An 11,444-nucleotide genomic window follows, 5' to 3' on the forward strand; every position below is an offset into this window, starting at 1 on the left:
AAGTCAATCGCTCCTTAGCCAGATCCCCCAGGTATTGTGGCTTCTCTCATGTCACCTGCCATGATGAGACGTCAGAGTGAAAAAGGACACTGATCTTAACTCACGGAGCCTAACATATCTTCCTCTTGTGAATTTTACAAGAAAGACGTGTGAACATTGCTAAGACCCTTCCAGGGACTTGAAAGGAGCCCATGCAAGTGAGGGACCCGAAGCTTAAACTTCCTTAGCTAAACAGTAAATCCCACCGACCACATACTCTAGGATAATACGTTGCATTTATTTGTATTTTGTAACTTAATGTTTATTCTTAATCAAAGATGACCACGTACATATTTTTAGAAGTCATACATATGATGAAAACTGCAGCCAGTTGCCCCAGCACCCCCAGGCCTCTATTCCTATGCCCTGTAGGCAATCTAATGACATTCAGGTTTCTCTTCGGTTACGTAGCTCCATAATTCTAAAAAAAAACATGCATTTATTTGCTACTTCATACTCTTTGTTTTAGAAACGATCTATCAGCTTGGAAGATAAAAATTTAGTTCTTGTGTAACACCGCATGCCAACATGCTCACTTCCCTCCCCTTCCAAACCTGCTAGTACAGACATATCACAGTTGCACTTCTCTCGAGGCAACATATCACAGAAGTCCACCCAAGAAGGCATGAGCCACTGGGAGAAGGTGAAGTTCTGTTCTCCGGCCCTTATGTCTTGACTTGCTCCAAAGAGAACCAGAAGACTCATATCAAGTCCAAATGTCCCATGTGCTTTCCATTCCATATGAGCTTACATTTCTCATGGTCACGAACTCAGAGTTCACAGACTGAAGAGGCTAGATTAACAGGGATAGCTGACAACTGTTAAGCATATTTATTAGCCCAGGCACAGTATTAAGCATCTCTATGCATTATCTCCTTTGATCTTCCTATCTGCTGCATTCTACGCTTCACCTTGGGGTATTGGGGAGCAGGTGGCAGAGCTGAATGCAATCTAGGCAGCCTGGCTCCGGCACCGTCAGTTTTAACCCTTCCATTCTACCAGACATGAAGAAGCACCTGGCCCAGTCTTCTTTTATGGATGCGGAAACACTGAAGTTCTGATAAAGGTGAAGTGTCTTGTCCAAAGCCACACAGCTGAATAGTGGTGGACTGGGGACCCACATCTCTGAACTCTCAATCCAGTATCTTTCCATTCACTTGACCTTTGTCACTCCTTCTAGCTTCTTCCTGCAAATACAGAAACCTCCCTACAATTAAAAAAAAAAAAAAAAAAAGACACGTCTTCCCTCCAAGCAAAGAAAAAGCAGGGCAGCAAATGGTATAGATTATATGGCTTGAGAGCACCCTTCCCAACAAACAAGTCCAAACATGTCAGCAGAAACTGATTCTGTAGATATTGGATGTGGTTTTGTTCCTTATTGGTAAAATGAACCATGTCAGTTAAAGAGAGCTGTTCCCACAGGCACTGAGAGCCAGGGAGTTCCTGGCAGGGAGCTTCATCTCAAGAGACCTAGGGAGAGGAAGAGGTTGAGCTGGAGGCCGTTGACTTGCTGCATGTAACCATGCAAAGTGGGCAGCAAAGCAAGGGCTCGCAGATCTGAAATACTTGAGGTGGGAGAGGAGGAAGGAGGGAAGACTACATCTTGGTTCATATTGTCTCCTGGAGGAAGCCCGGACCAGCAGCGCTCTATCACCATACTATCCCAACTCTTAGGATCCTGTCTTTCCGGAAAGCCCACGGTTTTGCTTAGACTTCCTTTCCTAGCAGATTGTCTCCACTGGTTGGGTTAAACCTCCACCATATTCTAGGTACAGATTCATCCCATCCGGCATACTGAGCAGGAGCCAGCTGTCAGCATCTCTTAGAAGTGAGCAAGGAGGGGCAGCTGGGTGGCTCAGTTGGTTAAGGGTAGGACTCTTGATTTTGGCTCATGACTGTAGGGTCATGAGATTGAGCTCCGAGTTGGACTCCACACTCAGCATGGAGTCTGTTTGAGTTTCCCACCCTTTGCCCCTCCCACACTCAGGTTCTCTCTCTTCTCTCTCTCTCATAAATAAATAAATCTTAAAAAAAAAAAAAAAGTGAGCTAGGATTTTCAGCTTAAAGGCTCAAACTTAAAGTATGTTGCAATTTCTCCAGGAATCTTCTTGCTCCTCTCCATTCTTTTCCGCTTAGTCTCCTCTCGGCACTTGTGAACTGACTCTGTGCTCTGTTCATTTTCACTTTGAGTTATTTGAGCCATTCTGAAATCTCCTTCCTGTCAGGCTTGAAGCTTGAGGAGGACTGCGACTGTGTCTCCTCCAGCAGAGAGTGCGTTCCAGCTAGCAACTGGAGGGCTCCTTTCCTAAATTAACCTTTTAGTTGGAGAACATACAGTTAAGCTCTTGCCTGGATATAAACTCCACGATGACAGGGATCTTGTCTGTTTTGCTCATTATTTTGCCTCCAAAATGTAGCACGAAGTAGATCCTCCGTAAATGTTTGTGGAGTGAATGAAGGAATAAATGGTAGATGGTGGAAACTTCCAAAAGTGTAGACAATTGCAGAGTTTTCTGGTGTTTCTTCACAGCCTCCTGTAAGTTCTGATGAGTTCAACATGAAGAACTTGCCCACTAAGCTGGTTGCCCAGTAGGTAAGGGCCCCTGGATTTGTACCACAGAAACACTTTTCTTCTGTTCCCTTTAGGTGCAGCCCTGCCATAGAAGGAGCAGAGAGGTCAAGCCCAAAGATTTTCATGCTTCTCTCTCAGCATCCACAACAAGCATCCCCTAGGAAGAAGTGGAGGCAGGCAACCCTAGCTGTTGAAGAGTCAAATTGTATAGGTCTTATTCTTTCAGTACATGCACCTATGCTAGAGATCAAACAAAATGTGGTACCAGAAGGAAAAATGTTGTATGTGACATTCTCTAGATATTAAAGAATTATCAAACAAGAAGAGAAAAAATTTCCATTTAGTCATTTATATCAAAGTAAAATTAATCGTTTTACCTAACGCACTTGAAGTACAATAATACTTAACCGCATTTCAAGTGCCAGAGGAGCTTGCCATTCATAAAGCTTTTCTCGTAGCATAATTATGGTTTGAACACAGAAAAAAATTCATGCCCAGACTACAGATCCAAGATGTCTGCTTTGTTCTTTTGAGAAATTTGTGAAATATATGGAATGCCCCTCCCCCAAAATGCACAGAATGTATAAACTTTCTCTCTGATGTCCATCTATAAATACTCAGGAGTTCATAGACTCTAAATTTAAAACCTTAGAAGACTTGGATTTGGTTATAATTTTGACACTTGTTAGCTGTATAACTTTGGACAAGTGAACCTTTGTGACTCAGTTTCTTCGCTGGCAGATGCGGGGTTGATAATTCCTGCACTGCCCTCCTATGTTACAAATCACGTGCTGCATCTATGTGTAAGGAAGGATAAGGAGCACAGCAAGGGACATTCACCTGGAAAGGAAGAATTGCTTTTCTCTCTACCTATTTACCTAAGAGTAGTCACAACATGCTCAGTGATGGAAGTCACAGAAAGAGATGCAAAACTGATGCTGAAAGGGAGCTGCCACTTGGCCTCTTGGTTGAGTTTTTCATGTTAATCCTACCTAGAGAAGGGTCTTTCCAGGGCAGGAGGCCCCACCATCTCTTCCATAGGAGAAAGCAGGAGAATAATTTGGGGGCCTTCAGAGGTCTATAGCCCCCATCAAGATTGGGAAAGCCAAATGCTGCTGACTTATGGAATAGGCCCAGCCTTAGGGTGACCAACCATCTCAGGTTGCCCAGGACTGAGGGGTTTCCTGGGACATAGAACTTTCATTCTTAAAGATGAGTCCTGGGCAAACCAAGACAAGCTGGTCACTACAAGCCAGGTTGAGAAAGAAGAGCCAGATTTGAGATCTGCCGATTACTTGCTATGCAACCTTGGGTAAGTCCCATAAGGCTAACCTCTTTTAACCTCAGTGTCCTCCTCTAGAACATGGGGCAAATAAGGACAAAACAATATAACATATAGAGCCACTCCTAGCTAAAGGGGGGAACTCAATAAATGTCTTTTTTGTTTTTTGTTTGTTTTAGTTGGCTCCATACCCACTGTGGAACCCAACACGGGGCTTAAACTCATGACCTTGAGATCAAGACCCAAGCTGACATCAAGAGTTGGATGCCTAACCTATAGAAACACTCAGGCACCCTAGTAAATGTATTGTCACTTGAAAATGCAAGCAACAGGATGTAACTCACTGAGGGGAGTCTGTGCCTTCCACTTCTCCACCAAAACTCTTCCCATTCCTATATAGCATTTGTCATCATTTCATACTCTCCAAAGCATTTCCACAGATGGTCTTGCTTTATATTCAAAATTCCTCGTAGGTAGGGAAGATGTTCCTATTGTCTTTTCCAGAAGGGAAACCGAGGCTCAGTGACTGGAGCATCATGCAGCCAGGTAGAGCTCCTCACTCCAACCTGAGCACCTCAATGCCTGATCCAGTCGCCTTCCCTCCAGACCACTCTCCTTTCCTTTCCCATGGGCAGCTGCTAGTGTCCCCCAAGCTGGGACGGGCCTCTGGAGACTAGTACTCCACTGTTGCCAAGAGCGGCAGGGCCAGAGTGGGCACCACGAGACGTTTCACCCCTCACCACATGGGCTCATGATCATTACTGGGCACCCCAAGATTTAGGGCTGAAAATGTTCTTTCCCTCTGAACACGTGGAGATCCTTTTAGAGCTCAAATGTGCTTCAGTCAGATCCTTCATCAGATCAGAAAAGCAGGAGCCTCATCCTCATGGCTTTGTGCTTTGAGAATTCCCCTGGCAGGAAGCATCCAGTAAGACCTCCAAGGGGCACTGGAAAGCTGAGAGGGTGATGGGAAGGCGAGAAGAAGCAGAAGCCATCCCCTGCATTACCTACTCATGCTCATCCTTCAGTCATGGCTCCTCCCTTCCAGTCCTTGCATAGTGTTAGGTTTGTTTAACAGCATTCTCTCTCTCTCTCTCTCTCTCTCTCTCGCTCTCTCTCTCTCTCTCTCTCTTTCTTTTCCAGCTTCTAGGATTTCATTTACATGAGTTTTTAAAAACAAGCACCCCTACCAGTGTGGTGATGAGGACTGGGGAAGAGGGGAGGGGAGAAGAGGAGAGGAGTAGAGCACCTGCTCTACTGGTAACAAAGCTGTATCAGCATTTTCTCTTTTAAATCATTAGGAAAGTAATCCTGGGGGAAGCTTCAGTTAGTTGAACATCAGACTTCTGATTTCAGCTCAGGTTAGGTTCTCAGGTTCCTGAGATCGAGCCTCCAGTCGCCCATGCTCAGTGGGGAGTCTGCTGGGGATTCTCTCTCTCCTCCCCCTATGTCCCCCACCTCTGCTTGCACACACTCTCTCAAAAATAAAAATAAAAATAAAAATAAATTATCCTTGTTTTGCTAGGGAAACTTTGTGGAGACTACAGAAAAAAAAAGAAGGAAATAAAAGTGATCATCTCTAGGAATAACCTTGCTGTCTTTTTTCTTTTTTTTTCTTTTTTTAAACTTGGATCACTGAGAGAAAAATGTTTAGAGGGTGCCCATAGTGATCCAAATCCCTATGCCCCCATCCCTACAAGGCCCCTAACATAAGTCCACCTTAGTCACTTCAACATTCATTCAACAAACACCCACTGGGCCTTTGGGATTCGCCAGGTACTGAGTTAGGTTCTGAGGATACAGTGGCAAACAGCACCAACAGCCCTGGACCCCCATAGACCTCTCAGTGGTAGAAGAAACAAGTCATTAGCCAGTGACGGCCATCACATCGCCCTTACCACTCAAGAGCTGACCTCTATGCTAACTTTTTTTTTTTTCAGGGATTTAGTTATTGATTTGAGAGAGAGGGAATGGGGGGAGGAGCAGAGAGAGACTCTCCTCAAGCAGACCCCTGGCTGAGCATGGAGCCCCACTCGGGGCTCAATCCCACAACTCTGAGATCCTGACCTGAACCGAAACCAAGAGTCAGGCACTTAACCTGCTGAGCCACCCGCGCACCCCTGTGCTAAGCACTTTTGCTGCATTTTTTTATTTGCTCTTTATAACCCTGTGAGGATGTGTTCTTCTCAACCACATCACGCAGATTGAGGGAACTCAGGTAAAAAGAGCTTAAATATTTGGACAAGGACCGCAGAGTTAGTGAGGGAGAAGCTGGGGTCTACACCCACAGAATCTGGCTCCAGAGTGGGGTGAGGGTTAGCTCAGTGCTGCCCTGGGAGACACTGTATGGTCAAAGAAGAGAGCCTGAGGAAGCGAGGTCTACCTGGAAACGCAAGACAGAAGCACCAGATTCCATTCTTTCCCTCAGATCATCCACCAGACTCCAGCGTCCCTCCTTCAGGATTCTCACCCTATTTTTGCCCCTAATGTGGTTCTTCAAGACCCTACATCCGCCATTCCCACATGCCTTTACTTTTCAGTGCTTCTCAGACTCCCTTGGCACTTGAGCTTCTTCTCCAAGACCCTACCCTGTCTTGTTCTCTCAGGGCCATCTTGGAAAGTCCCCTTTCCCCCTCTCCCCCAAAATTTTCATGCTTAGCCCAGAACTCTGGTTTTCCCAGCACCAAATATTAATCACAGTTCAGGTCAAACCTGCCATCCTCAGGTTTCCCCAAATTCCTGGGAGGGTGAGGCAGGGACGTGATGAGGAGGAGTCTGGGACTTTTGGCTCCCGGCCACCCCAGAAAGGCAGGGCAAGAGCCAGGCTTGAGGAAACTTGAAGAACTTGGCACCTTTTCCAAATTAAGGTTCAGACCAAGCCTTCTCCCCAGGTGTGACTGGCTTTCATTCCAGAGGGTCTGCTTAGCCTCCAATCCAAATGACCCTGGGCTCAAAGGGCAAAGGGAAGGTGGATGCTGATCCCAGGGTGGCAGATACCAGAGAAGTCTGTCACTGCTCATGCCTGCCTCTCCTTAGCTCTGCCAGGCCCGGGGAAGCTCAGAAACACCTGGCAGGTGGCAATGCTTGCATCCACCTGCTGCAATGGAAGCCAGTAGGAGAGAGAAGCTGATGGCAACCGACCTTTTGCCAAGAGACAGACACACCCAGGTTGGTAGCCTTGAACACTTCCTCTTCCAGAGGATTCCTCTTTCGGGAATTCTAACCTCAGGGAACTCACCCGAGGAAGAGGAGGAGGATCATGTGGGAAGGTGGTGATATCACTCAAGGTCTCTTTCTAGGGAAAACTATAATGAGGGAGGCAGAAAGAATTTTTTAACAAGGTCAGCTCTTCCTCTGAAAGTTGCAGAAGTCATCACAGTAGTGGCAGCAAACGCTTACACAGTGCTTACTAGTGCTTGAGGCCCTAGTCAAGAATGCTTGCTATACTCGAACTCATTTCATCTTGGGTCCGGGAGAACTTGCTCGACTGAGGCCTTTTTCCTGCTGCTAGTCTGGTATTTTGATAGCATTTTAGTTTACAAGATCTGTTTTATCATCACATCATTCATTGATTCAGCCTACTGAGCATCTACTCTCTCCCCCACACTGAGAACACAAGTTTTTTTCTCTTAAAGAGTGAAGAGTCTAGAACAACCCATCATAGAGGGATAAGTGCTTTTCCGAAGGGCAACACATGCTGTGGGAAGATGGTGGAGAGTTACCTAATGTGAACTGAATTGTGTGGGGGTAGGGATTATTGGAGGAGGCTTCCAGGTGGTTGGGACACCTTGACTGAGTCTTCAAGGAGGCATAGGAGTTGGTCAAGGAAAGGGAAGAAAAGCGACGCTAGACAGAAGCCTGGAGATGCCTGAGGAGGGCAAGTCTGGGAAACACATGTTGGTCGACATGGGCAGAGTTTGGAAGTGAGGGGGGGCCGGGTGGCAGGAGAGCATGAGGCAGGATCACAGGGTCCTCAGAGTTGATATACTTCATGAGCTTGTGTCAGAGGAGCCTCATCGTGCCAGTCCCCAGCTGTCCTTCCAGCCACCCTAGCTGATGCCATGTGGAGTAAAAGCAAAGTGCTCTTGCCAAGCCATGCCCAAAATTGCCACAAGCGAATAAATGATCATTGTTATTTGAAGCCATTGTTTTTGAGATAGTTTGGTTTTGGGGGCAACAGACCTAAAACAATCACTTCAGAGTTGGGGCAGCTGAGGAGGAAGAGGACAGCTATGTGGGAAATGACAGACACCAATACTAGGGTCTGATACCTATTTTTAAAAGATTTATTTATTTAATTGAGAGAGAAAGTGCCCATGTGAGCAGGGTGAGGGGCAAAGAGATAGCGAGAGAGAGATAATGCAAGAGAGAGAGAGAGAGGATCTCAAGCAGACTCCCAGGTGAGCAGGGAGCCCGACAAGGGGCCCAGTCTCACAACCCTCAGATCACAACTTGGGTTGAAATCAAGAGGTAGATGCTTAACCCACTGAGTGAGACCCATATGGCCCCTATGGCCCATGGTCCCTAACTCCCAAGGTGTTAAGGCCCATATCTTGATCCCCCCAGGTACTATGTTTGGTTAGAAGCATATATTGTTTGATGACATCTGTAAGCTAGTCAGATCAGCTAATTAATATTGGTATATGATTCCAGATGATGCTAAAGGGGTATTAGGCTCGAACTACAGAATCTTGATATAAGAACAGGAATGATACACGATGCTAGTACCTCAATGAGTATAGACTGGTGAATTGATGTTGGCCTAAAGGGGGATTTCTAATAGCTGCCCACAGTCTTCCACCCAGTCCCTTGACCTATTGATTTTAATCACCACTTGGATGGAGTTTAGGAAGCCATGCTTATCAAAGTTGCTAAAGACATGGACCTTGGAAGTTCATGGGCATATGGAATGACAGGATGAGGATCCTGAAATATTTTGACAATCTGGAGCAGTAAGTTTAATCCAGCAAGATAAAATTTAGGAGGGATAAATGTAAGACTTCATGGTTGAAGCTAAAAAGAAGATCTTCACACGTATAAAATGAAAAAGGTGTGGTCTAGCCACAGGATATATGAGAATAGCCTAAGAGTTCAGGCTTTGGGGTTAGATAGTTGTACGGTTACATTTTAGCCTCACCACTTAGTAGCGATGAGCTTTAGGAAATTATTTAATCCTCTCGGACCCTTAGTCTTTCCTTGTAAGAATTAGAGGTAATTCATGTAAAGGGTGGTTTCTGGCACAAAGTAACTTCTCAATAGATGGCCAGCAAAAGATCTCAGTTGTTTGTAAAGTTATTGATGAGACTATGACAATCCCCAGTTCTCTATAGAATCTAGGAAAGACCTGTCCAAGAGAACTTTCTCTGATGAAAGAAATATTCTATAATCTGTGCCATCCAATAGGATGGCCACTAGCCACATATGGCTCCTGAGCCCTTTAATGTGCCTATTGCAACTAAGAAATGAAATTTTTCATTATAGTTGTAATTAATTTAAATTCAAATGGTCACATGAGGCTAGTGGTTACCATATTGGACAGCCCTGGGCTAGATGACGTTAAGACATGCTCATCTCTAAACCTAACTAGGATCTAGAAGGAAGGAACAATTTTCACTTGATTTCTTTTTGAAATTATAACTGAAGTGTGCAATTTAATAAACTGTATACCTATGCCATAGGTATACACCCATCAAACCATCACCTCAGTCAAGATTGTGAACATATGCAGCACCTCCAACAGTTTTGTCTTGCTCCATCGTAATCCTTCTCTGCTGTCCCTCTCACTCATGACCCTACTCCCCCTGCTGCCCAGGCAACTACTAACCTACTTTCTGACAGTATGGATTAGTTTGGGTTTGCTAGTATATAATATAAGTAACATCACATAGTATATAGCCTCTTCTTTCTGGCTTCTTTAATTTAATATAATTCATCCATGAGAGTCATTCACAGTGTTACATGTATGAATAGTTCATTTCTTGTTATTGTTGAGTATCCATTATACAGATATATCACAATTTCTTTATTCGTTCACCTTCTAATGGACATTTGGCTGTTTCTAGTTTCAAACTATTGCAAATAAAGCTGCTATGAACATTTTGTGAAGTTTTTGTATGGACTTATACTTTGTTTTCTCTGCGGTAAATGCCTTATAGTGAAATGGTTGGATCATATTATAAATGTCAGTTTCGTTATTTTATTTAATTTAAAGATTTTATTTATTTATTCATGAAAGACAGAGAGAGAGGCAGAGACATAGGCAGAGGGAGAAGCTGGCCCCTCGCAGGAAGCCTGATGTGGGATTTGATCCCAGGACCCCAGGATCACTACCTGTGCCGAAGGCAGACACTCAACCACTGAGCCACCCAGGGGTCCCGTCAGTTTGGTTTTTGAAAGAATTTTGGGTGAAGTATCTATTCAAATCTTATGCTGTTTTTAGATTGAATTGTTTGTTTCTGTTCTGTTGTTGTTTTTTTAATGTGAATCTTTTACTGGCCTGTAGGCCACGACATAAAAAAATTATGGAACACTTCACAAATGTGCATGTCATCCTTGCACAAGGGCCATGCTAATCTTTTCTGTATCATTCCAGTTTTAGTGTAAATGCTGCCAAAGCAAGCGCAAATTGTTTGCTTCTTAATACAAAGTTTGTATTTTCTGGATACAAGTCTTTTATTAGATATATGCTTTGCAAATATCTTATTCCAGTCTGTGCCTGGTCTTTACATTCTCTTATTAACAGTGCCTTCTGAAAAGCAGAAGCTTTTAATTTTGGCAGTCATATTTATCAACTTGTTCTTTTGTGGATTGTGCTCTTGTCATCGTATCTTTGGAATCTTTGCTTAAGATGTGATCACCAAGACTTTCTCTCACGTTTTCTTCTGGAAGTTTCATAACTTTGAGTCGTATACTTAAATCTATGATCCAGTTTTGTGTGTGATGTGTGGTAAGGATCAAAATTTATTTTTTAAAAACTGGGATATTCAACAGTTACAGCACCATTTGCTGAAAAGACCATCCCTTCTTCACCAAATGCCTTTACATCTGTGTCAAAAATCAGTTATCCATATGCATGCAGGTCTATTTCTAGACTCCCTATTCTGTTTCCTCGGTCTATTTATCTTTACACACTGTCTTGATTACTATAGGCTGTGATATGTCTTGAAATCAGAACACATTAGCCCTCCAAATTTATTCTTTTTCAAAGCTGTTTCATCTATTCTCAGTCTCTTGAATTTCTACATAAATTTTAGAATAAGCTTGTCAATTTCTACAAAAAAAAGTCTATTGGAATTTTGATTAATATTTATTGAATTTATAGATCGATTTGGGGAGAATTGCTGTATTGGTAACACTGAGTCTTCAAATCCACAAACAAAGTACCTTTCTCCATTTCCTTGGATCTTCTTTAACCTCTGTCAGCAATGTTTCCTCATTTTCACTGCACAATTTTTCATAACCTTTATCAAAGTTAAACTTATGTATTTCACATTTTTTATGCTACTGTAAATTGTAATTTTCAACTTCAATTTCTGATCATTCATTGCTGGT

General features: G+C 43.7%; 1 non-coding gene across 1 annotated transcript; it reads right to left on the reverse strand.

The window, feature by feature from the left end:
- Positions 1–10,408: 10,408 nt before the first annotated feature.
- On the reverse strand, positions 10,409–10,511 carry LOC112911003 (U6 spliceosomal RNA). Its single transcript, XR_003233322.1, has one exon. It is a non-coding gene; the product is annotated as a U6 spliceosomal RNA (small nuclear RNA).
- Between the last annotated feature and the right edge of the window lie 933 nt (positions 10,512–11,444).

Source organism: Vulpes vulpes, chromosome 13, assembly GCF_048418805.1.
Source record: "Vulpes vulpes isolate BD-2025 chromosome 13, VulVul3, whole genome shotgun sequence".
NCBI lineage: Eukaryota > Metazoa > Chordata > Mammalia > Carnivora > Canidae > Vulpes > Vulpes vulpes.